We start from the raw sequence: 24498 nt of genomic DNA on the forward strand, positions 1-24498 counted from the left end.
CCCAAAAGGAGAGAGAACAAAAGGGAATGCCCTGACAAAGAGGCAGGGTGGGGTGGTGGGGGATGAGATGGGGGTGGTGGGAGGGATACTGCGAACATTGGTGGAGGAGAATGGGTAATGGTGGAGGGATGGGTAAACGATCACTGTATGACTGAAATGCAAACATGGAAGTTTATAAGTTTGTAACTATACCTCACAGTGATTCACTAATAAAAATTAAAACATAAATAAAATAAATAAATAAATAAATAAATAAATAAATGGGGGGTGGGGGAAGAAAATGTGTGACTTTTGGCAAGACTGCAACCAAAATGTGTATGAGCACTACTGTTCAAGAGTGCAAGCACCACTAAGTCTCAACCAAGTATGGGCACTCCTGGTTGTCGTAAAAACAACAGCAAAGAAGGAGGAAAGGAGAATAAAAACTTTAAATTGCAAGTCATGTTTAAATCATAAAAAATTATAAATAATTTTATAAAATCACGAATCACGATCATGAAATCCCGTTAATCGTCAATTTCTCGAGTGGGCTCAGTAACCTCTCATTCATTCTTTCCCTGAGATCTTAGAAGTCTCTCTCGACTCGGCCCTTCCAATGATGTTGCACTGGAGGCTCTTTCAGGGTCAGGGGAATGAGATCCAGCTTGTTACTGGATTTAGCATATGAATACACCACAGGAAGCTTGCAAGGCTGTCCCATGTGGGCAGGAAACTCTCAGAAGCTTGCCAACTTCTCCCAGAGGAAGAAGCAGGCTACAAGATATCGCGCGGTCACAAAGCAGCCGTGCGCTTCTGGGAGCTTGCTTTTAAGTCTCTGGATGGTGGCCATTGATGGGATTACAGACACTTGGGTTCCTCTGCCGGTACCTTTATGTGTGAGGCCTGTCCAAACGTGTGGAGAGGGGCCTCGAGCATGGCTGTAGCTAGGTTCCGGTGGTCTTTGGCCGCTGGGAGTTCTGCTCGGGGTGGGGAGGGAAGCTGGAGCCCATCCCCCTCCAGGGTCCCTGGGGAAGACAGCCAGGCGTGCAGGCAAGAAGACTCTTTATAAAAAAGAAAAAGAAAAAAGAAGTGGAAGTTGGTGTGTCCCACTCTCAGCTGGTGACTGCACACACACTCCAGGGCTGGTTGGGAGCACAGCAGGCAGTGAGACCACTTGGCTAATATGCTTTGGGAGGTGGATGTGGTGCTTCCTGCCTGCAGGGGTGTGGCTTGTTTGCTCCAAGTCTGACATAGACTGGCAGGGTAGGTATGTTTGTCTGCCAGGAGAAAGCACTCTTAATAATTGTTTCTCAGACCCCAGCCAGCTCAGCTATTTGTTAGTAGTGGGCAGGGCTCTTCTCAGAAATTTGCCCTCCAGGGTCTAGTACTGTGGAGACAAGTTCCAATTCACTAGCAAGTTCCATCCACCAGCAAGCTTGCAAGAGGTCACCAAGATGGTGCCTGCCATAGTCTCTCTTACTGTGGAAAATGAGCCAATATAGCCTCAGCATGTTTGTGAAAGGCTGTGCACCTGCCAACAGTTCAGAGTTATTTAGACCCTATCATTTCTTGCTTCTAATTTTTTTTTTTGCTTTTTGGGTCACACTCAGCGATGCTCAGGGGTTACTCCTGGCATTGCACTCAGGAATTACTCCTGGCAGTGCTCGGGCACCAAATTCCGGGATGCTGGGATCAAACCCGGGTCGGCCGAGTGCAAGGCAAACGCCCTACCCACTGTACTATTGCTCCAACCCCTTCTCATTCTTACTATGATTGTAAGAGTAGGCTGGTGGGATTAGAGTCTGGTGTTTCATGCAACCTTTCCCTTTCAGGATAAAGTTCTCTGCCTTGGAAATCATTTCCTGACTGCAGTTTTTGTCAACAACAATGTTCTTTCCTGGCCAGCGTGTCTTACCTCTAATCTGGTTGCTCTCCTTTCTCTCCCTTACTTTCAAAATTTTGTTCATTGGGTCCCTCAGGTTAGTCTTTGTTATGGATTGGTTCAAGTTTTTGTGTAGATTTGTTGGGGTCACAGGAGAAGATAAACACAAGTTCTCCTGATTTGGTCAGCTGCACATTAAATAATGGATACACATTACATGCAGCACAAGTTTTAGTAACATACCTCTGTACTGAAGTCCACAGGAAAGTCTAGACTATTCACCTGCTTTAGCGGCCAGCTTGCTGACTCATACTATGTTATTTTTGTCTAATGTATGAATTTTATATATTTTCAAACACTTAAAAATTAGAAAAGGTTAAAAATTAACAGCTGTTTTAAATCTTAGCTTTTTATTTCCTAACTCAGTCCTATCCAGATTAGAATCTTTGCGGTCTTTTGCATTAAATAAGCAATTAATAAATAGTAAATATTTGTTAATGAGTGAATTAATATAAACAGGTAATGTGAAAATACTATAAAATATCTCTTGATAATTATAGTGGTAATTTAATAGATCTATTATATGAAATAAAAGAAATATTTCTATTATTAAACTTCCTGCACTTTGGTATTCCCACTTTCACTCACATTTGTATAACTGCACTTACAATGTTGAATAGTAATTTATCTTTTTGTTTTGTTTTGTCTTAGTTTTTATGGACCACACCCAGCAGTGCTCAGTGTTTACTCCTGGCTCTGTGCTCAGTAATTACTCCTGGCATTGCTTGGGGAACCATATGAAATTCCGGGGATTCAATCTGGGTCAGCCATGTGCAAAGCAAAAGCCTTTATCCACTGTACTATCTCTCTACCCCAGTAATTTATCTTTTTACTATCTCGTCTTCTAAACAACTGAAGACAACATCTAAATCTTAAATCCTTCTTAGAATTCTGAGATGTAGTCTGTGCCCAGTTAATGTTTGTGGAAAGAACAAATCAGTAAACTTTGTATCAAATACTATTTTCATTCACTCTAAGAGAATATTTTGCCTTACTTCTTTCTTTTTATATCATTTATTTATATATTTAATTTTGGGGTCACACGCAGTTGTACTTAAGGATTACTCCTAACTTTGCTCTCAGGGATCACTCTCGGAGGGTTGAGGAGAGGGGGATTATATGTGGTGCCAAGGAGGATGAACCTAGATTGGCTGCATGCAAGATAAATAACGCCCTACATGCTGCCTTAATTCTTTAATCTTGAATTTATTTTAGTTCTTTGACCCTTCCCTTTCCTTTGGTTATTATATCTAATGAGTGCACACTTAGTTACAGTACATGGGAGATGGCATATTTGTGGCAGTGGGGATCATGGTGGCAGTACTGTTAGACTCTCACTCAATGATATGGGACAGTGCCAGAGATCAAACTCATGGCCTCACACCTGCAAAGCAGGCATTCCACCATGAAGCCACATCTTAGAGCCCCATAATTTGAATATATTTTAATTCAACTTACCTCTAATCTACCTAGAGTAATAGCAATCAATTAGGCTGATTGGCTAATTTAGGTTAAGAGGCACATATGTAGTTTGGTGGGGTAACTGCTTTGAGTCTGGTCAACAATTAATACAGTATATTTAATGACACACTCTTGAACAAAGAAATAACAAGGTGGTAGTAGAGAGATTATCTTTTTCATTGACAAAAGTTAATTAGAAGGCTAGTCTATTGAATTAAGCATGAAGATATAAGAGTCTGAAGACAACAGTTGGGAATTAGAGTGAGAGTAAAGTGGATAGAGAGCTTGCCTTGCATGTGGCAGGCCCTGGGTTTGATCACTGACACATGCAAAGAGCCAGATATAAGCCTGGAGCACTAGCAGGTGTGACCTCCACAAAAGACAACAGATGTAAAAGAAACAAAAGAACACATCCTGTATACATATATCTTTATTACTTTGATTTTCAAAAAGGGTTCCAAGACCATTCAATGAAAGAAAAAAATAATACTTTCAACAAAAGGTATTGAAACTACTGAATAGCCATGTGTAAAAGAGAGAAGTCATACCTGTATCTCACACCATGTACAAAAGTCAACTCAAAACTGACCAAGATATGGATAACCATATTTAATTGGAGTTAAAACTTTAAAACTCTTAGAAGAGAACAATATCATATCAAAACTTCAAGTAGAGTAGGTGGTGTTTTTCTTAAATAGGACATCAACATAGTAACAAAATAAGAGGTATATAATTCAAGTTCATAAAAATGAGAAACTTTTTTTTATATCAGAGGACATGATCAGAAGAGTAAAAAGGCAACACACAAAATGGGATAAACTATGTACAAATCTCATGTATAATAAAGATCTAGCATCTGGAATATATATAAAAAACTTTTATAACTCAACAATGAAAAAACAACTGATTTTTAAATGGACAAAGAAGTATTGGCAGTACAGTACAACAGATAAGGTGCTTGCTTTGCACACGGCTGATCAGGACTCAGTCTCCATATGGTCCCCTCACCTTTGTCCAAGAGTTTCCAGAGCAATACCTGAGTACAAAGCCAGGGATCTGCCATGAGCACCACTGGTATGATCCCCAAAACAAAAATAAAATAAACTACTGTAAAGTAAACTGGATCGATAGCATAGCGGTAGGGCGTTTGCCTTGCATGCGGCCGACCTGGGTTCAATTCCTCCGTCCCTCTTGGAGATCCTGGCAAGCTACCGAGAGTATCCCGCTCACACGGCAGAGCCTGGCAAGCTACCCACGTATTTGATATGCCAAAAACAGTAACAAGAAGTTTCACAACGGTGCCTGCTCAAGCAAATCAATGAACAACAGGACGACAGTGCTACAGTGCTACTATAAAGTGGACAAAGAGAAACCTGAGAGGTAGTACAGGGGTTAAGGTGCCTGCCTTGCATGCAGCCAACTTCAGTTTGATCCTTGGCACCATCTGGTCCTCCTAGTATCACCAGGAGTGAAACCTGAGCACAGAGCTAGAAGAAATCCCTGACTACTGCCAGGTGTGGCCCCAACACTTTATGCCCCCAAATTAAAATAGGCAAAGAACTTCAATAGGCATTTCTTTAAAGAGCATATGCAAATGACTGACAAGAATACGATAAAATACTCAACATCATTAGTTATATAGAAATACAAATCAAACCAACAATGAGATACCACTACATACTCACCAGGTTGGTAATTTAAAAAAATCCTAGAGTACTACTGAGGTGGTTCTGTTGGACTCTGAACATCACTGATATTTAGGCCTGAGCAGCAAGCATTGGCCAAGTACATAATCATCAGGCCTCTATCACCAGACTGAGTATCATTAGGAATGTATCATTGGCCTCCCTAGCTCTGTAGGGTGTGGTCCCTACAAGAACATGTACACACACAGATACACATACCAAGTGACAGAAAGTGCCATGTTGATGAGAATGTAGAAAAATGAGAACTTTCATACATATCTGATAGGAACGGAAAATGGAAAATTTGCACTGTTGACAATATTTTGGCAGTTCTTCAAGAAGTTAACTATGGTTTCTTTATGTTTAGAACACAGAACTATTTTCTATATAATCAACTGAGTATATAATTCAATAGTAATTCAATGGAGGAAGTAAAAAGCCTGAACAGGACAATCACAAGTAAGGAAATTGAAATGGTAATTAAGAATCTTCCAAGAACAAAGTCCTAATACAGATGGGTTCACTGGTGAGTTCTATCAAAACTTCAAAGATTTACTGCCTTAAATCCTTAAAATCTTTCAAAATATTAAAGAGGGGCTAGAGCAATAGCACAGCAAGTAGGGCATTTGCCTTGTACACGGCTGACCCGGGTTCGATTCCCAGCATCCCATATGGTCCCCCAAGCACCGCTAGGAGTAGTTTCTGAGTTCATGAGCCAAGAGCAACCCCTGTGCATTGCTGGGTGTGACCCCAAAAGAAAAAAAAGCCACAATATTAAAGAAACAGGAATCCTTCCTAATATTTTCTATGCAGCAAATATTACACTAATACCAAAAGCAGACAGAGACACTTCTAGTAAAGAAAATATCAGATCAGTTTCCCTGATGAACATCAATGTACAAAGTTCTTAACAAAATCTTAGCAAACCAAATGCAAGAGTCTATCAAAAGAATTACGCACCATGATCAGGTGGGATTCATCCCAGAGATGCTTCAATATATGCACATGGTTCAATATATGCAAATCAACTAATATAACAAATCAGAAAAAGGAAAGATAAAAGTCACATGATCCTGTCATTCAATGCATATGCAGAAAGCATTTGACAAGATCTAACATCCCTTTGTGATAAAATCTCTGGACAAAATAGGAACTTTCTTCAAGATAGTTATGGCTGTGGCTGAAGGAATAGTACAGAAGGGTGCTTAACTTGTATGTGGTCACCCAAGTTTGATATCCAGCATCCCTTATGTCCCCTGAGCCCGCCAGTCTGATATTTGAGTGAAGAGCCAGGAGTAAGCCCCGAGCACCACTAAGTGTGGCCTCAAAACCAAAATAAATAAATGGACTCTATTGTGGGGAATGGGTGGGGAAAGGATAGTATGGCCATCAGTAAGAAGCCCACAGCCAGTATCATTGGGTGTGTGTGTTGGGTGGTGGTGGTGTTGGGCCAACCCTCCAATTCTTTCAACCCCCCAACCCATCATTCTTAATGGTGAAAATAATGAAAGCAGTCCCACTGCGATCAGGTACAAGGCAAGATATCCATTGTCTCCAATTGGTAAAGAAAAAGAGTCCACAAAAAAGCTCCTAGAAACAATAAACCAGTGTAGCAAAGTTACCATCTACAAAGTCAAACACAAAATTTGATAGCATTCTTATATGCAAATAATGAATCAGAGGATAAAGCAACCAAAGAATCTTTCCCATTCAAAATAATGTCCCAAAGCATCAACTGTCCACGAATCAACCTAACAAAAGATGTGGGAGATCTATACCATGAAAACCTTAAATCATATAAGAAAGAGATAGAAGACCTTAGGAAATGGAAAATATTCCATGCTCATGATTGAAATAGTCAATATGTCAAAATGGTTATGCCTAAATTATTATATAAATTCAGTGCAAACCCCACCCAAATTCAGATGTCATTCTTCAACAATTTAGAACAGTAAATAATATAGTTTGTATGGAATCATAAGAGACCCTGATTAGTTAGAGACATGCTGAAAAGTAAGAAACTGGGAGGTATCTTATTACCTAACTTGGAACTCTACTATAAAACTATAGAGATCAGCATGGTATTGGAATAAGGATAGATTTTCTGACCAATGGGTCAGAATGAAATACCCAAGGACAAATCCCTATATCTATGGTCAGCTAATTTTCAATAGAAGAGTTGAGAACATGAAATAGAGTAAAGATAGCCTCTTCAACTTTTTCCAGCACCAACTTCAACTAGTTGCTGGGAAAACTGGATAATCACCTGTAAAAAAATTAAAGCTGAATCCATATCTCACACCCAACACAAAAAACCAATGGATCAATAATCTGGAGATAAGATTGAAATCTACAAAGTACATAGAAGAAAATATAGGCAGAATGCTCCATGATTTCAAAGAGGTTTTTAATGGTATGACATCACTGACAAATCAACAGAATAAAAAATAAACAAGTGAGATTACATCAAATTAAAGAGTTTTGCATGGCAAAAGAAACATGGACTGAAATAAAAGACACTAAAATGAATGGAAGAAAATATTTGCACTCAACTCATCAGATAAAGAGTTGATATCAAGGAAATATAAAGTACTCACAAAGATTAACAATGAAAAATACAAAAACCTGATAAAAAAAATAGAGGAAATAAAGAGGCATTTTCTCTGAAGAAGACAAAAGAGCAAATAAGCACAAGGAAAAATGTTCCACATCACTTATTATTAGGTAAATTCAAATAAATAATGAGATGTCATCTTGCACCAGTGGCACACATAAAAAATACTGGGAACAATCTGTGTTGTCAAGGATGCGGGGAAAAAGGAACTCTCATCCACTGCTGGTGGGAACACTGTCTGGTTCAACCGCTATGGAAAAAATTTTTTTTTTTTGCTTTTTGGGTCACACCAGCGATGCACAGGGGTTACTCCTGGCTCTGCACTCAGAAATTACCCCTGGCAGTGCTCAGGTGACCATATGGGATGCTGGAAATTGAACCCAGGTCGGCCGTGTGCAAGGCAAATGCCCTATCCGCTGTGCTATTGCTCCAGCCCTAATGGAAACAATTTTAAGATTTCTCAATAAATTAAGAATTTATCTGCCATAGGACTTGGCAAATTCACTTCTGGGTATCTAGCCCAAGAAGACAAAACATTCATTCAAAAGGACATTTGCACACCATTATTCATTGTAGCACTTAGTACAATAGCAAAGAGATGGAATCAACCTAGATGTTTAATGATGGTGAATGGATTATGAAGATGTGGTATATATACATAATGGAATACTATGCAGCTACAAGGAATGACAAAATCATGCAATTTACTGCAACTTGGATGGAACTGGAGCATATCATGTTAAGTTAAGTTAGCCAGAATAAGAAAGGCAAACAGAACAATCCCACTTATATGTGGTACATAGAATAACTGAATGAGAAAACACAAGGTATTAAATGGGGGATAACTCCATCACTCTTGACCCCAGAATACAGGGAAAAGGGACAGAGAGTGAAAGAAATCAAGGTGGACAGCAAGAACTGGATAGAAAATAAGGGGCCGGGATCATGGACCCCAGGTGTATAGGTGGTATGGCTATGTATCCAAACTAGAGAGTCAACAACACAGAAAACATGAGATCTGAATTACAACAACCAAACTTAAAATGTGCCTCTCAGAAAGGCAGGTTGGGGGTTGAGGAGCGGGAACCTGAGACACTGGTGAGGGAAGTTGACACTGGTGGTGGGACTAGTGTTGGAATATTGTATGCTTGAAACTTAACTATGAATAACTTTGTAAGTCATGGGGCCTTAATTTTAAAAATATGATATCCCATAAAAAGTTACTGCTAAGTTAGAGAAAGAAATTAAGTACTTATATATGGTATACTCTCGGTAGCTTGCCAGGCTCTCCCAGAGGGAGGGAGGAACCGAACCCAGGTCGGCCTCGTGCAAGGCAAACGTCCTACCCACTGTGCTATCATTCCGCCTGGAGCAAATTCAACAGAATACCTGGCAAAGAATAGGAATCAGAAAATCTTCAGAAGGCAGAAAGGAGAACACAAGCATTGAAAAGCAGTTCTCTTAAAGGCATCAAGCCGATCTTGCCAACCACTTCAAATGCCCCCTTTTCATTTTCATAAAGCATAAATACTATTCATCACAAAACATCATTATATGGGGGAGGCAGAGTGATAGTACAGTGGGTAGTGTTTGCCTTGCATGCAGCTGACCCAGGTTTGATCCCCAGCATGCCATATGGTCCCCCAAGCACCACCGGGAGTAATTTCTGAGTGCAGAGCCAGGAGTAACCCCTTGAGCATTGCTGGGTGTCACCCAAAAAGCTAATATATATATTTATATATATATATATTACATATATATTTCCAGGAGCGGGCAAGCAAGGGTACACTCGTCTCTACTCAATAGACTACGAGTCTCATTGGCCACTGTGGAACAGACGCTAGAACCTTACCCCACCCTGCCTCGGAGGCTCCACTGTCTCCTGGGAGCTGTAGTTTAACTGCCCTAATCACAACGGAACAAGAGTCCTATACAACGGGACTCAGGGCCAGCCTCCAGAAGCACTGGCGGCCCCTGGGTGCCCACTCTTAGCCCTGGAGTGATGGTCTCCGGGGAACTTTTCCCTCTCCATCCAGGGATAGATTTAGAGGCCGAGAGATAGTACATCATGGAGGATGCTTGCCTTGCACTAAAGTTCAATTCCTGGTGCTCTATATGTCTAATACCAGGGGTGATCCCTGAGCTCAGATTTGGGAGCAAGCCCTGAGCACAGCCAAAAACCAAAACCAAAACAGAAGTCATAGGATGAGTGTATGTGTAATGTGTATCAGTAATGTGTCAAGGCCCTGGAAGGGTGAAAGGGATTCTGGGTTTCAGCTCCCCAGATAGTAGTCCCCTGAGGATTGGTGAGTTGCCATTTCCTCATGCTCAAGTCTGAGAGAGATGGAGGAAGCCACTTGCATGGTGATTTTAGCTCACCGCCTGACCCGTCTCTCTTTGCTCCAGAGGCTGGGGCGATGCAGGTCCAAGCCCAGATGTGTTATGGGCTATATTTGCAGGCAAGGAATAAATTCCTTCCCTGTGCTTCTGGCTAGATACTCTCGGAGAGCTTGCCAGCAAGCTCTCCGAGAGTGGCAGAGGATTCAAACCTGATTCAGCTGTGTGCAAGGCAAATGCCTTAGCCACTGTGCAGAGCCTGGCAAGCTACCCGTGGTGTATTCGGTATGCCAAAAACAGTAACAAGAAGTCTCACAGTGGAGACATTACTGGTGCCCGCTCGAGCAAATCTATGAGCAACAGGATGACAGTGACAGTGACATAGCACAGTGGGTAGGGCGTTTGCCTTGCACACGGCCAACCTGGGTTTGATTCCTCCGTCCCTCTGAGAGAGACTGGCAAGCTACCGAGAGTATTTTGCCCACATGGCAGAGCCTGGCAAGCTACCCGTGGCATATCTGATATGCCAAAAACTGTAACAAATCTCCCATGGAGACATTACTGGTGCTCGCTCAAGCAAATCGATGAACAATGGGATGACAGTGCTACAGTGCCACAGGGAAAGAATGGAATAAAAACAGTTCACTAATGGGTATGAGATTTTTTTGCTATTGGTGATGAGAAGCTAGACAGTGGTGATGACTGATAGACTAAATATAATTCATGCCATTACTGGATGTTTTCTTTTTGTTTGCCTGTTTTGGGGCTATACTTTGCAGTTTTCAGGGCTTAGTTCTAGTTCTTTGCTGAGATCACTCCTGGCAGTTCTCAAGGATTCTGGGGATTGAACCAGCCATATGCAAAGCAAGCACCTGAATCTCTGCACTATCCCTCTGCCCTATCGACCATGTGAAAAATGGTAAATTATTTGTCATTTTTACCACAATTTTTAAAATGGGATGCTGGTAAGATAGTATGGTTGCTTGCCTGGCATGTGGCAAAACCCAGGTTTGATCCCCAGTATCCCTAAGTACTGCCAGGATTAATTCCTGCTCATCATCAGGTGTGGTGTAAACACACACACACACACATACACACCACATACACACACCCCCACGCACATAGGAAATACTTAGCTGGGGATAGCTCAAAGAGTTGGAGCACATGCTTTGCCTGCTGGTTTGATCCCAGCATTGTATGGTTAAGAACTGCTACGTGTGGTCAAAGTAACACTTGCTACAACTACCATTTACTGTTTATTCTTTTCTAATCACACAAATAATTCATTTTCAAAAAAGAAAGTCTAGAAAATACATAGTATTCCCTCTGGCCCATTTTAGGGGTTTACCCAGAGAAGGTAATAGAAAATGCAAAAATATGGTCAACAATAGGCTATTTATATGGTAAAAAGAAATAGCAGAAGTAGAGGGTTGGCTTAGTAAATGATATCTCCATATTGTGAGATACCATGTAGTCATCAAGACTCATTCTCTAGCTATTTTGAACATGGGAAATGGGAGCACAGGAGCATGGGAAATGGTCTAAATACTTTGTCAAATAAAAACACAGATGAAAGAGAAAGATGTGCTAATGACTTTCTGTTCCATAGCTTCAGTGGGGACTTCAAACTGTGAGGTGGTCAGATCACCTCTGCACATGTGTGGCACCAGAGATTAGGCTCATGGATTCCTGCTCGCCTATGTGTTTCTGAGCCACTGAACCATTTTCTTGGCCCTGCCTTGCTGGAGATCCTGAACAGTAAAATTGCCAGGATTGACTTAGTCACTGCAAGGCACCAGGGTGTGTACTCCCAGCCTTGTACTTGCCAGGCAAACTTTTTTTAAAAAAATTTTTTATTTTTTAATTTTTTATGCTTTTATGGGTCACACCCAGCGATGCTCAGGGGTTCACTCCTGGCTCTGCACTCAGGAATTACTCCTGGCCGTGCTTAGGGGACCATATGGGATGCTGGGAATCAAACCCGGGTCGGCCGCGTGCAAGGCAAACGCCCTACCCGCTGTGCTATCACTCCAGCCCCTTGCCAGGCAAACTTTAATCCACTGAGTCATCTCCCAGGCCCCCAATAATGATCATTTTTTTAAAAAAATTATTTTTATAGTTTTTCATGATGATTCAATAATCATCTTTTAACAAGAAAAAAAATCCACTGAAAAAGGATATTAAGGACATACACCAAAAGGCTAATAATTGTTATCTTTGGTTGTTGAAGCTACAGGACAAAAATAGAGTTTCTATATTTATGAAATGTATTCTCTGTTTTTCACTTACTTTTTTTCCTTTCTGGTTTTATGCCCGGCAGTGTTTAGGACTTACTTTTGGCTCTGCACTCAGGGATCACTCTTGGCAGGGCTTGGGGAACCGCATGTGGTGCTGAGGCTTAAATACCAGTCACCTTCATGCAAGGCAAGTGCCCTGTCCACTGTACCCTCTGGTTTCTCACTTCGAAAAAAAATTATTTCTATGATTTTAAAAGAAAAAACAGTGAGCACTATTTACTATGAGAAAAACTATGCCAGGGTCATTATAAAAATGTATAAAAATAACACTTAAAGAAGAAAATAAAAAATTATCTCAAGTCACAAGATAGTACGGGGTCTCAATGCTTGTCTGGCATGTGACCTACTCCCACTTTGATCCCTGGCACTGCATATGGTCCCCTTAGCAATGCCAGGAGTGATCCCTGAGCACAGAGTCAAGAATAAGCCTTGAGCAAGGTATTTGGCTCAAATACCAAATATGTGTATATATATATGTAACATATATGTGCATACTATATATATTTGTATCTTGTTTTCTAATGCTTAATGAGGAATACTGTTTCGCGTATTTCCTATTTTTAACATTTTGGGGTGTTTTCAAGTGGTGCCACCCTTGAACACTCCCAGCAAGTCTCAGGCCAGTGGAGCGTCCCAGGACTTGGAGCTGGAGATTCTTAGGCCACTTCAGAACTGCCCAGGACAACCACAGCCACTCTCAGCAGTGCTCAGGGAACCACACAGTGCCCGGGATCAATCCGGGATTGGCTGTATGCAAGGCATGCACCCTTAACCCCTGAGTTATCTCTTTGAACCACCATATTTTCTTTTGCATACATTAGTACTTATTCTTGCATTCTTAACATATGAGTTAATAAAATCATATACATACAGAGTATATTAATTATATCAACCACTATAAAATGATATTTAGTATAAAAGGACTACCTGTAGCTGGAGAGAGAGCTTAATGGATTGCCAGCATATTTTGCATGTAGGAGATTCAGGTTTGATCCCTGGCACCACAAAGTTCCCTAAGAATCACAGAGAATGACCACCTAGCACAGAGCCAGCAGTATCCCCTACGGGCCACCAGATGTGACCTAAAAATTGAAAACTAACTATAAGGTATATTGTAAAGACTTAAATGGTTACAAAGGTACTTTTATTTACTTATTTATTTTAATGATTCATAACTTTTATTTTAAAGTGTAAATGCTATTAAACATGCATACGCATTTACAGAAGTACTTTGTAAAAGCCTGCTATTCTCCCAATCCCTCCTGACTCCCACTCTAAGCAAATACCTACAAATATTGATAGTGTACCAAAATTGTTTTCATTATACAAATTATCAAATGCTTCCTTTTCAGCAGGTCCGACTTTAGGGGGGAGAAACTCCAAACAATAATAGTGAGTTTTGTTGAAATATTGAATGTAATCAAAGTGAAAGTAAAGTGAAATTTATCAGTTATACAGGTGGGAGGGGCAGGGGTGTGGGGGGAATTAGGGGTATGGGGGAGCGGGGTGGAGCTATACTGTGATTCTTGGTGGTGGAATATGTGCACTGGTGAAGGGATGGGTGTTTGAGCATTGTATAACTGAGATTTAAACCTGAAAACTTTGTAACTTTCCACATGGTGACTCAATAAAAAAATTTTAAAAATTGTTTTCATTATAAACATCATACATATATACCTATATATGCATTTATATTTAGCTTTACCCAAAGTGTAAAATAATATATATTTCTGATGTGTACATTATTGAAAAGAATTGATAATATTATTACATGTAAATTAACTTTATTAACTGTAAGAGTTTTACACAGTATGAATTTACCAAACTATATTTAGCCATATCTGAGTGCTTGTCATAGTCTTTCTTTAGCTGTATACATTTTATTATTTATTAATTAATTGATTAATTTTTGCAAAGCAAGATAGTTTTTACTGAAACTGACTTGGAAAGATTTTTTTTTTTGGTTTTTGGGTAATACCCGGCGATGCACAGGGGTTATTTCTGGCTCATGCACTCAGGAATCACTCCTGGCGGTGCTCAGGGGACCATACGGGATGCTGGGAATTGAACCTAGGTCGGCCTCTAGCAAGGCAAACGCCCTATCTGCTATACTATTGCTCCAGCCCCATGACTTAGAAAGATTTGAGGGGGTGGGGAGAGGGAGAGAGAGAGAGAAAGAGAGAAAGAGAGAGTGCTCAAGAGAGAACATGGCTTCTTCAGAGTAGAAAAAGCAAAGACAGAGACAAGCAAGTGAGATACACGTTTAAAGAACACGGGCCTGACAAGTAAGCCTAGGTGAATACATTTTAAAGAAAAAAAAACAGAACTTGGCGACAAATCAGAAACTTGATTTAATCATTTCAAATAAGTGTTGAATTGGGCATCAATTAATCAACCAATTAATTAATTTTTGTTTTAAGCCACGCTTGGTGGTCCTCAGGAGTTACTCCTGGCTCTGTGCTCAGAGGGTTGCTCCTAGTAGTGCTCAGAGGACCGAATGTGCTTCTGGGGATTGAATTGGGTTCTGCTTCATTTAAGGCAAGAGCTTTAGCCCTTGGAAAATCTCTCTGACCCCTAGGCATTGATGTATATTAACCGAAATTGCAAAACTGAATGATAAAACAGAATGGCAGTGCATAGTGAGAGATGTATCAGTTTGAAAATGAATAACTACTGTCCAGGGCACACCTTGTTTTGGTAACAAAATTATCTAAAAACCACAAAGTTGCTTCAAGAACAGGTTATTTTAAGTAAAGAGGTTAAGTGCACTAAAGAGATTTCTTTTTCTTTTCTTTTCTTTGGGGAGTGGCACAGCTGACAGTGCTTGGGGGCTAGTTCAGTGTTTAGGGGCTCACTCCTGGAGGTGTTCAAGGATTGAACCCAGGACTTCCACATAAACATCATGCATTCCAGCCCCCTGAGCATCTCCTCAGGCCCAGCAAGGAAATTTTTCTTTTTCAAACTGTGAAGGGGTTGTCCTTCACTGAATTACCTCTCTGTCACTGACCGGTAACTCACACCCTCTTGTGAGGTATCTTTCTCTAAAACAGTGCTGGAGACACATTGGCATATTTTCACTTATCATTAAGCTCTACTTTTGAAAGCAACTGTATTGTCAACTTACCCTTGTTTTTTATGATGCCAGTTTTCCTCACTTAGGGCTCCACCACACTTGGTAGTTCACCGTGCATTGGTTTGTTTTTTTCAGACGAAATTCTGTGCCGTGTTCTTACCAGGCTGCTTTCTTTTCCTTTCCTCAGTTCTTTCAGCTCCCAAAGTGGCTGAGGTGAGTTGAGAAGCAGCTCTCCTTCCTTCCCTCCTTTTTTAATTGGTTCTTCATCCACTTCATCTTAAAAGGAGAAATCAGTTAACTGGAACCATCCTGTTTCCCACCCTGTAAGTGGTGACCTGGACAAGGAAAAGAGAGCACCTCTTTTCCAGGGGCTCTTGGCTCAAATGGCTATAAGAATGGTAGAGGAAGGGGGTGGCCCTTTCAGTCAGGAGTGATTATGTTCTCTGAGGTTGAGCCTATAAATATTAAACGCCAATTTTGTTGTGGTAAATGCCACCCAATTGGATTGCTTTTAAAGCTACATATAACCCTGGCAAATATCATTTCAGCTCTTTTCTCACACTGCGGTGTCCTTTTACTTATGCCATACTTTGACAGAGAAAGAATGGAACAAGCTTCATTTTGATTCATGAATGTTGTTTTTATTCTAAATGCCCCTTGTGAAGGGAATGCAAATGGACACGAGATATATGCAAATTCACTTGCATATCCAGAGAAGGCAAATGAGGCTTAGTTCTTAGATTTCTTGATCAGGCTCCCTGGGTGAGAAGGCTAAGGAAAGGGGTGCCTGTAACTGAATTACAGAGAACGTCATGTTTGAGAAGGGAGAGGAGGGAGGTTGGCTGCCATACAGCTCCCGGCATTCCAGAACCTGCATATACAAGTGAGTGCAGCTGCCAAGCAAGCGAAGGAGCTCAATGAAAGAACAGCCTTCACTAGCATGAAGGCGTCCAGGGCACAGAATGCATAGAGCAGGAGAAAACGCAATCCTCAACTTTTCTGCTTTGGGTCTTGACCCCAGATCCCTGCACAAGTCTTTAAGCCATGGTCTTCCTGCCTCCTCCCTCTCCCCTTTATGACTTAGACCAGGGCTAGGATGCGGTGAGTGAGTGCACAATTTAAAACAAGATGAAACCTCAGCAAGTGAGTAATGTTTTCACAGAACAGTTTGGAAACTTCAAAATCAGTGCAAAGACAATTCATGAAAAACAAATTATTGAACTTTTCCAAAAGACAGAATTCTGTCCTGGACTTCACCCAGCCTCACTCATGTCTACTTAAACCTGAGTCTGGGTTCAGTGAAACTTTACTTGCAAAGCATGGCTGACTGGAGTATGCCAAGTTGATTTTTTAAGTGATTGAATTAAAATATTATTTTTCTTGATTACTGATTTTTTTGATGTCTCTTAAATCTGGGCCCAAGGGGATTGTGTCACTCACCTGATTCACAATCTGGACCTGTTTCAACTCTCTTTTTCTTTTTAAACCATATGATGGTTCTGTTTGTGAACTGGGCTTACTATAATGGGAACTGGAAATGTGTAGGATAGCCTGATTTTCCCAAGATTTTTCTCCTTCTACTTTCCTTCTTTGCGTTTTATTCTCTGGTGTTAGAATTTTTTTTCTCTCTAATGTGTTTGACCATTTTAGTTGACCTTTTGTTATATCACTTTTTAAATCAGTGTCTTCTAAATTTCTCAGACCCAGTTCTTCAGGTTCTGTTTACCCCAAAACTGACAGTTTTTTTTATCTATCATCTCAAAAAGTGTCTTGGTTCTTTGCTTTAGAAAACAAGGAGAAAAAAACTGTTATGCTTATGTCAGAGGATTTTACACCTGAATCATGTCTATGCACAGGCTGGCAAAGCTGGCTCCTCAGAGGAATGGACCTTGTGTGTATGCCATGAGAGAGTTGGGTCAAAATAGACATGAGCAACTTATTCCTGTGCTGTGTTTATAAGAGAGCTTAGGAACCAGCTCTCCCATTGGATGCTATTCCACTGGAGAGTAATGAATGTTTGTTACTATTGTGTTTTGTGAGAGTGTTTTTCAATTGTTCAATGCATTTTTTAATTCTTTTCACTTAACCAAACTGACCATTAAAGAAAATATGATGTCATAAGGGCTGGTGGGGATGTGGAAAAAAGGAACTCTCATTCACTTTTGTGGGATTATTGCATGGGTCAGTTTCTCTAGAAAAGAGTTTTGAGATTCATCAAAACATTGTGAACAGAATTTCCATATGACCTTGCCATTCCACTCCTGGGAATCTACCCCAAGAACACAAAAACATGAATCCAAAAAGACATATACACACCTATGTCCTTCACAGCGCTATTTACAATACTCACGATCTGGAAACAATCCGAGTGCTCAATAAAAGTTGAATGGATAAAGGAATTGTGGTATATATACACCATGGAATACTACTCAGCTATGAGAAAATATGAAACTTTGCAGTTTCCTTTGCATGGAATTGGAGGATGCTATGCTAACTGAAGTGAGTCAGAAAGTAAGAGATAAGTGGCTGGTGAGAAAGTATGGAAGATAAGGCACTTGCCTTGCATGTGATTGACCCTGGCTTAAATCTATAGTGAGGCATATGGTACCCAAAACACTCACCACCAGGAGTGAGCCCTAAGTACAGCTGGGTGTGGCCCAAAACACAAAAACAATAAAGAAAAAGATAAATTTAAAAATTTCACTCATATGGTAGCATAAAGAAACAAAGAAATGAGACAATCCTCAACGGAAACAAATCCTGAGATACGCATAATCAGTAGAACTGAGGGGTGGACGGGATGGGGAAAGGGACTGTCGGATAATGGTGGCGGGAACTTGAAACACAGTCCTGGCGGAGGGACTGGTGTGGTGTTCGGCAATCAATAATAAGATACAACTTTAATACTAGTATAAACTAGGATACTTTAATCAAAAATAATTTAAAATTAAATAAACTTTCAAACTGAAGATCAGAAAATGTGATGTATAGCTATTACAGAATGTTGCATTTAACCCTTTCTTCTCAGTGGTTGTCCCTCTCTTGGGCTCAGTAGCTTGGATTCAAAATCTTATTCAGTCATTTCCTAGCTGAGTGACCTTGACAAGGCACTTAGTGAGCATTAGCCTTTTGCTCTGCTCTAAGATGAAGATAATACTAATACTGAATTCATCAGGTTATGAGGAAGACAAAACGAAATAACGAATGGAAAAAAATGTATGTTACTTGCTTAGCCTATATTTGGTAAATAATGAATATTAGCTATAATTTTGTTTTGTGTTTGGGTCACACCTGTGATTACTCCTGGCTATGTGCTTAGGGTCTTCTTTATAGAACTTCTCTAGCTCCATGTAGAACTTCTTAATTTCTTCTTCATTATAGTTGGATGTTGGTGTGTAGACGATGAAGATAGAAACTGCCGGCAATGAGCCACATCTATTCAAGCATAATCTTCTGATTTGGGTTGTTAGGCATTCAAATGAATCAATGCTCATGGCCAAGTTCATGTTGACAAGGACACCGACACTACCGACACCTCTGTTGTCACATGTTCCAAGGAACAGTTCTTTTCCAGTGTCGAAAATGGCATGATGTGATCCATATCTTCTCATTTTGATCAGACCAATGATGTCGTACTTGATCTTCTATGCTTGCACCATCAGGTCCTCGATGGTTGCTTCCGATGCCAGCGTACGTGCATTGAAAGTACAGACAGATATTTTAGTCTTTCTTATTTTTCTTTTTTATTTTGCTTTTTGGGTCACACCCAGCGATGCTCAGGGGTTACTCCTGGCTCTGCACTCAGGAATTACTCCTGGCAGTGCTTGGGGACTTTACGGGATGCTGGGAATCTAACCTGGGTCGGCCGCATGCAAGGCAAACGCCCTACCTGCTGTGCTATCGCTTCAGCCCCAGTCTTTCTTCGCTTTGGCAGTCTAGTTTGTCCCTGAGATTTTATCAGCCTTTCCTTGCTCATCCTTTTTTTTTTTCTTTTTGGGTCACACCCGGCGATGCACAGAGGTTGCTCCTGGCTCTACACTCAGGAATTACCCCTGGCGGTGCTCGGGGGACCATATGGGATGCTGGGAATCGAACCCGGGTCGGCCGCGTGCAAGGCAAACGCCCTACCCACTGTGCTATTGCTCCAGCCCCCTTGCTCATCCTTCTTAATGCTGCCTAATTGGGGGCTCTTTTGGCATCAGGCAAGTGAGGCCCATTGTTGTTACTGTTTTTGGCATATTGAGTACACCATGGGGAGCTTGCCAGGCTCTGCCATGTGCGTGGGGTACTCTCAGTAGTTTGCCGGGCTTTCCGAGTGGGACGGAGGCTTTTAGGGCAGCCTCTGCTCGCCCTTACAGGTATTCCCATGGTTCACACCATATTTGAAGCCCATCAAATATGGTGTGAAAACTATGGAAAGTAGGTATTAAGTGTCTTATGCTGTGTCTGGGATGTGGCCTGGAGCATGGCAGTGGCTGGGTAGTGGAGGTAGTGGAGGTCTGCTGGTGAGGTATTCATCTGGCTCCGGTAGGGTGGGTCGTCTGGCTTGATCCCTGGGGCGGGGCGCTGGACATTGGAGGAGGCAGAGGATCTTGTTTCTGGGTCTCGTTGAGCCTGGATTCTAAGGTCGCAAGGTTCTGCTTTACCTGGTTCTGTGGGGCTTCACTCATGTGTGAGGTTCGGCCCGAGTGTCTGGAAAGCGGCCTGGAGTGTGACAGTGGCTGGGTAGTGGAGGTAGACCACACCTTCTACAAGATCATTGTCAGTGATTTTAATGTCAAGATAGGTCTGAGAAGGTCGCCCCAAGAATTCCACATTGGGTCCCATGGCCTAGCATGGAACGAACAGGGTGAGAGACTGTCTGAGTTCATCATGTCGACCAAGACCATCCATGGTAACTCACAGTTCCAGTTCCAGAAGGCCGAATGTAAACATTGGACATGGGAGTCTCCCAGTGGACAGTTCTACAACGAAATTGAACACATCATATTCAATCGAAGGTTTTGCCTGACCGATGTCGCTGTTGTCCTGAAATTCCAAACGGGATCGGACCACGCCTCCTTCGTGCAAAATTCTACTTCACAAAAAGGAATTAGAAAGGAGAAAGGTCTGCAAAGTTTAAGTTTAAGAAGAGAACTCCCACAATGACCACCAACTGGGAGCTCTTTGGCACTATTGCGGCAATATGGGAAGATGCTGTCGTTGACAACATCAAAGAGGAATACGATAGACTGATTCAGCACCTCCATGACTGCGCAAAGAATGCCCAAAGTGGGAAAGCCACAAACAGATGCCTGTCTTCGAAAAATCTCGAGCTCATTCGCCAATGTGGTTTGTCATGAGCCTCAGGTAACCACAAGCTAATGTCCAAGCTCGCAAAGCTGTGCAGAGAAGCGATAAAGGAAGACTTCAAAAAGAGAAGAGCAGCAGTGTTGGCTGATGTGGTAGAAGTCTGGAAAAGTATTCGCAACACTTGCCTGTCCTTCACAAACTACAAGACCAAGATGATTGTCCTCTGACGTCCTGATGGATCTATCACATCTTCCAGAAGGGCAATGGAGAGGATTGTTCATGACTTCTACTCGAATCTCTTTGACAACCACGTCCACCTGCCCACATACCAAATTCAACAGGATGGATATGTCATCCCCAATGCCCTCCCTTCCGAAATCCGACATGCCATTTCATTGGTGAAGATGTATACAGCACGCGGTCCAGACAAGGTCAGACCCGAACACCTGAAGAATCTGCTGCCAGTACTTGTTAATACACTGGCTCAGCTCTTCACATGCTACCTGTCCAAATGCAAGGTTCCGTCCCAATGGAAAACCAGCAGGACCATTCTGCTGTACAAGAAGGGAGACATCCATGACATTGGCAACTATCACCCAATCTGCCTGTTATCCGTCGTCTACAAGTTGTTCGCTCGAGTCATCCTGAATAGAATAGGCAGAACACTAGACGAAGGACAACCATGCAAGCAAGCCGGGTTCCGAAAATGATTCAGCACAATCAACCATATCCACACAGTGATCAAGCTCACTGAAGTTTTATGAGAGTTCAAGATGCCGCTCTGTCTAACGTACATCGATTTAAAGAACGCCTTTTGTATTTTGGGGGATAAACTCCAACAAGAATAGTCAGTTCTGTGTTGAAACTCCAACAACAATAGTGAGTTTTGTGTTGAAATATAGAATGTAATCAAGGTAAAGAGAAAATGAAGTGAAATTTATCAGTTATGCAGGTGGGGGCGGGGGGGCTGGGGAGTGGGGGGGTGGGAGGTATACTGGGTTTTTTCTTTGGTGGTGGAATATGGGCACTGGTGAAAGGACGGGTGTTTGAGCATTGTATAACTGAGACATAAGCATGAGAACTTTGTAACTTTCCACATGGTTACTCAATAAGATAAATTTTAAAAAATAATAAAGAAGCCTTTGATTCTGTTGAGACTGAAGTGATCATCGAAGCCCTACCCAAACGGGGTGTTCAAACTCAGTACATCAAAGATTCTCTGTGAGCTGTATTACGGATTTACCACCAGGACCTCAACATTGTACAAGGAAGTGATCATTGACGTAAAGAGAGGGGTTCGGCAGGGTGAAGCCATTTCATTGAAACTCTTCAGTGCCACCCTCGGGAATGTCATGCGACAACTGGAATGGGAAGGAATGGGAGTGAAGATAGACGGTCGGCAACTACACCACCTCTGCTTCACTGATGACATCGTTCTCATAACACCAAACATTAGCCAAGCGGCATAAATGCTGGCCAACTTCGACCTCGAGTGTGGAAAGGTCAGACTGCAGCTGAATCTCAGCAAAACAACGTTCATGAAAAACGAACTAGTCCCTGATGTTCCATTTACTCTCAATGGAATGAACATCTCCAAATGCAGCAGCTATTTGTACCTGGGTTGAGAACTCAACATGAGGAATGACTTGGCGCCAGAACTGCGCAGGAGGAAGAGAGCAGCGTGGAATACCTTCAAGAGCATCGAAGAAGTGGTTAAGAGGACGAAGAACCTCTGGCTCTGGGCATATCTTTTTGACTCCACTGTTCTTCCTGCACTAACAAACGGCTCAGAGACCTGGGCCCTATGCAAAGAGGATGAGAATGCTATTCAGGTATCCCAAAGAGGAATCGAAAGACCTATGCTTGGAATATCACATTTCACTCAAGTGAGAGAAGGAATCCAGAGTTCCAACCTCCATCGACGATCAAGAATCAGGGACACTGTCTCATCTGCCAAGGCGTCGAAAATCAGATGGGCCGGACACATAATGTGATTCAGAGATGACCGCTGGACTAGAGTTGTTATCAACTGGATTCCACGGGATGTCATAAGACCGCATGGCCGCCCACCAACAAGATGGTCAGACTTCTTCATCAAAACCCTGAATGAACGGTTTGAGGCTGTTCGTGTTCCTGGAGCGAGCAGATATCACTGGGCTACACTAGCATGGGACAGGGATGAATGGAAACATTACTGGCGCCCCCTCGAGCAAATAGAAGATTAATGGGATGACAAGTGATACAAATGATGTTCTCAGGGGTCACCCTTTGCAATACTTGAGAGGCTATATGGGGCGGCAGGGATCAAGCTTGGGTCAGCCGTGTGCAAGGCAAGTGCACACCCACTGTACTATTGTTCTAGCCCTTTAGCTATGATGTTAATAGGTTTAGGGTTGCACAGCTAAATGTTGAGTCTGCAGCTTGAAGAGTTACCACTGAAAATCATTTCTTCTGACTGTGATAGTAACATTCAGACAGACTTCCTTCTCACTGAATGAAGAGTTTGTAATTTCAACTAATTCTGAGTTTTCTCATATATTTAGCACATTTACATATATAAGCAATTACTAACTTTGGGGGGCCTCCCCCACATTTGCTTGTCTTAACCCCTTATCCAATTGATGTTTAATTCTCATTCCATCAGTTTCCTTGGGGCAAAAATTCCACCATGCTTCAAATTATTTCTCTTCTCTTGGCAAAAACTTACAGGAAAAGATGAAAGGAGAATTTTAACTATATTGTGAACAAACCAGTTTCTAATCAAGGGTTTCCTTGGTATTTGATTTTGCAGCCTTAAGCTGAGAAATTCCCCCCACTTCTATCACTCATTTGTAATCACTACTGAACATCATTAAAATTGATTTCTTGGAGCAGAGATTGGCAAACTGTGGCCCACAGGACTGCTGCACATTTTTGCAAATGAAGTTTTATCACAATTTGTTCCCTCATACTACAATGACCCTGTTGGTTAGTTGCCATGGAGACCAAGTGGCTTCAAGTCTAAACTCTTGACTGGCAAGTTCATGAACTCGGTTTTGAAGTATTAGTTGTATCAGGATTGTGTTAGTTGTCTATGGCTGAATAACAAATTGTCTCAAAATTGAGTAGTTTAAGACAATAGTCATTGTTTCATAGCTTCTGTGGGTCAAGAAATCAGAAGTGGTTAGTACTTCTGATTCTGGGTTTCTCATAAAGCTGGAGTCAAGATGTTACTAGAACCACAGCTCTCCGAAGGCTTGACCAAGCTAAAGAGTACTTCCAAGATGGTTCACTCACGTGACTTTTTGTAGACTCTGCCTCTTAGCTAGCTGTAGGTATAAGGTCGAAGTTTCTTGCTATATTACCCCTTCACTGGGATGCTTGTGTGTCCTTACAACAGACCAAATGGCATCCCCCAGTAAGTGATCTTAGATAAGCAGAAAGCAAGGAAAAGGCTGTAACAATTTTTGTGATGTAGTTTTAGAACTCATACACCCTTATTTACACCATAGTTTACTTGGTAAAAGGACATTTACTAAGTTTAGCTTGCACTCAAAGAGAAAAATTCAGCTTCAGCTTTCAAAGGAAGGTGTATCAAAGAATTTATGGACATATTTAAAAACCACTTAATTACAAATTATTTTAAAGGACCTTTTCTTAAGGCCTACAATCAGAGCTGGCAAACTTTTTCTCTAAAAGGCCAGTTGATACTTTTTTATTTGTGGAGAGCACATCCAGATGTGCTTTGGACTTACTCCTGGCTCTGTGTGCTAGGGTCACTCTTGGTAGCCTTCGGGGAACCATATGTGGTGTTGGGCATTGAACCTGGGTCAGCTGCA

The 24498-nt window shown here is 41.6% G+C and overlaps 1 protein-coding gene across 3 annotated transcripts in view; it reads right to left on the bottom strand.

Annotated features, from left to right (window-relative positions):
* PURA (purine rich element binding protein A) overlaps positions 1 to 24498 on the bottom strand; it is a 94352-nt gene that overhangs the window by 40578 nt on the left and 29276 nt on the right. For 2 of the 3 annotated variants that reach the window (XM_055142603.1, XM_055142606.1), the window contains exon 2: positions 15440 to 15664. The exons of the other annotated variant lie outside the window; for it this stretch is intronic. The gene's annotated coding sequence lies outside the window, so the exon portion shown is untranslated. The remainder of the gene's footprint in view (positions 1 to 15439; positions 15665 to 24498) is intronic. 3 annotated transcript variants of the gene reach the window in all.

The sequence above is a fragment of the Sorex araneus genome, chromosome 6, assembly GCF_027595985.1.
Source record: "Sorex araneus isolate mSorAra2 chromosome 6, mSorAra2.pri, whole genome shotgun sequence".
Classification (NCBI taxonomy): domain Eukaryota; kingdom Metazoa; phylum Chordata; class Mammalia; order Eulipotyphla; family Soricidae; genus Sorex; species Sorex araneus.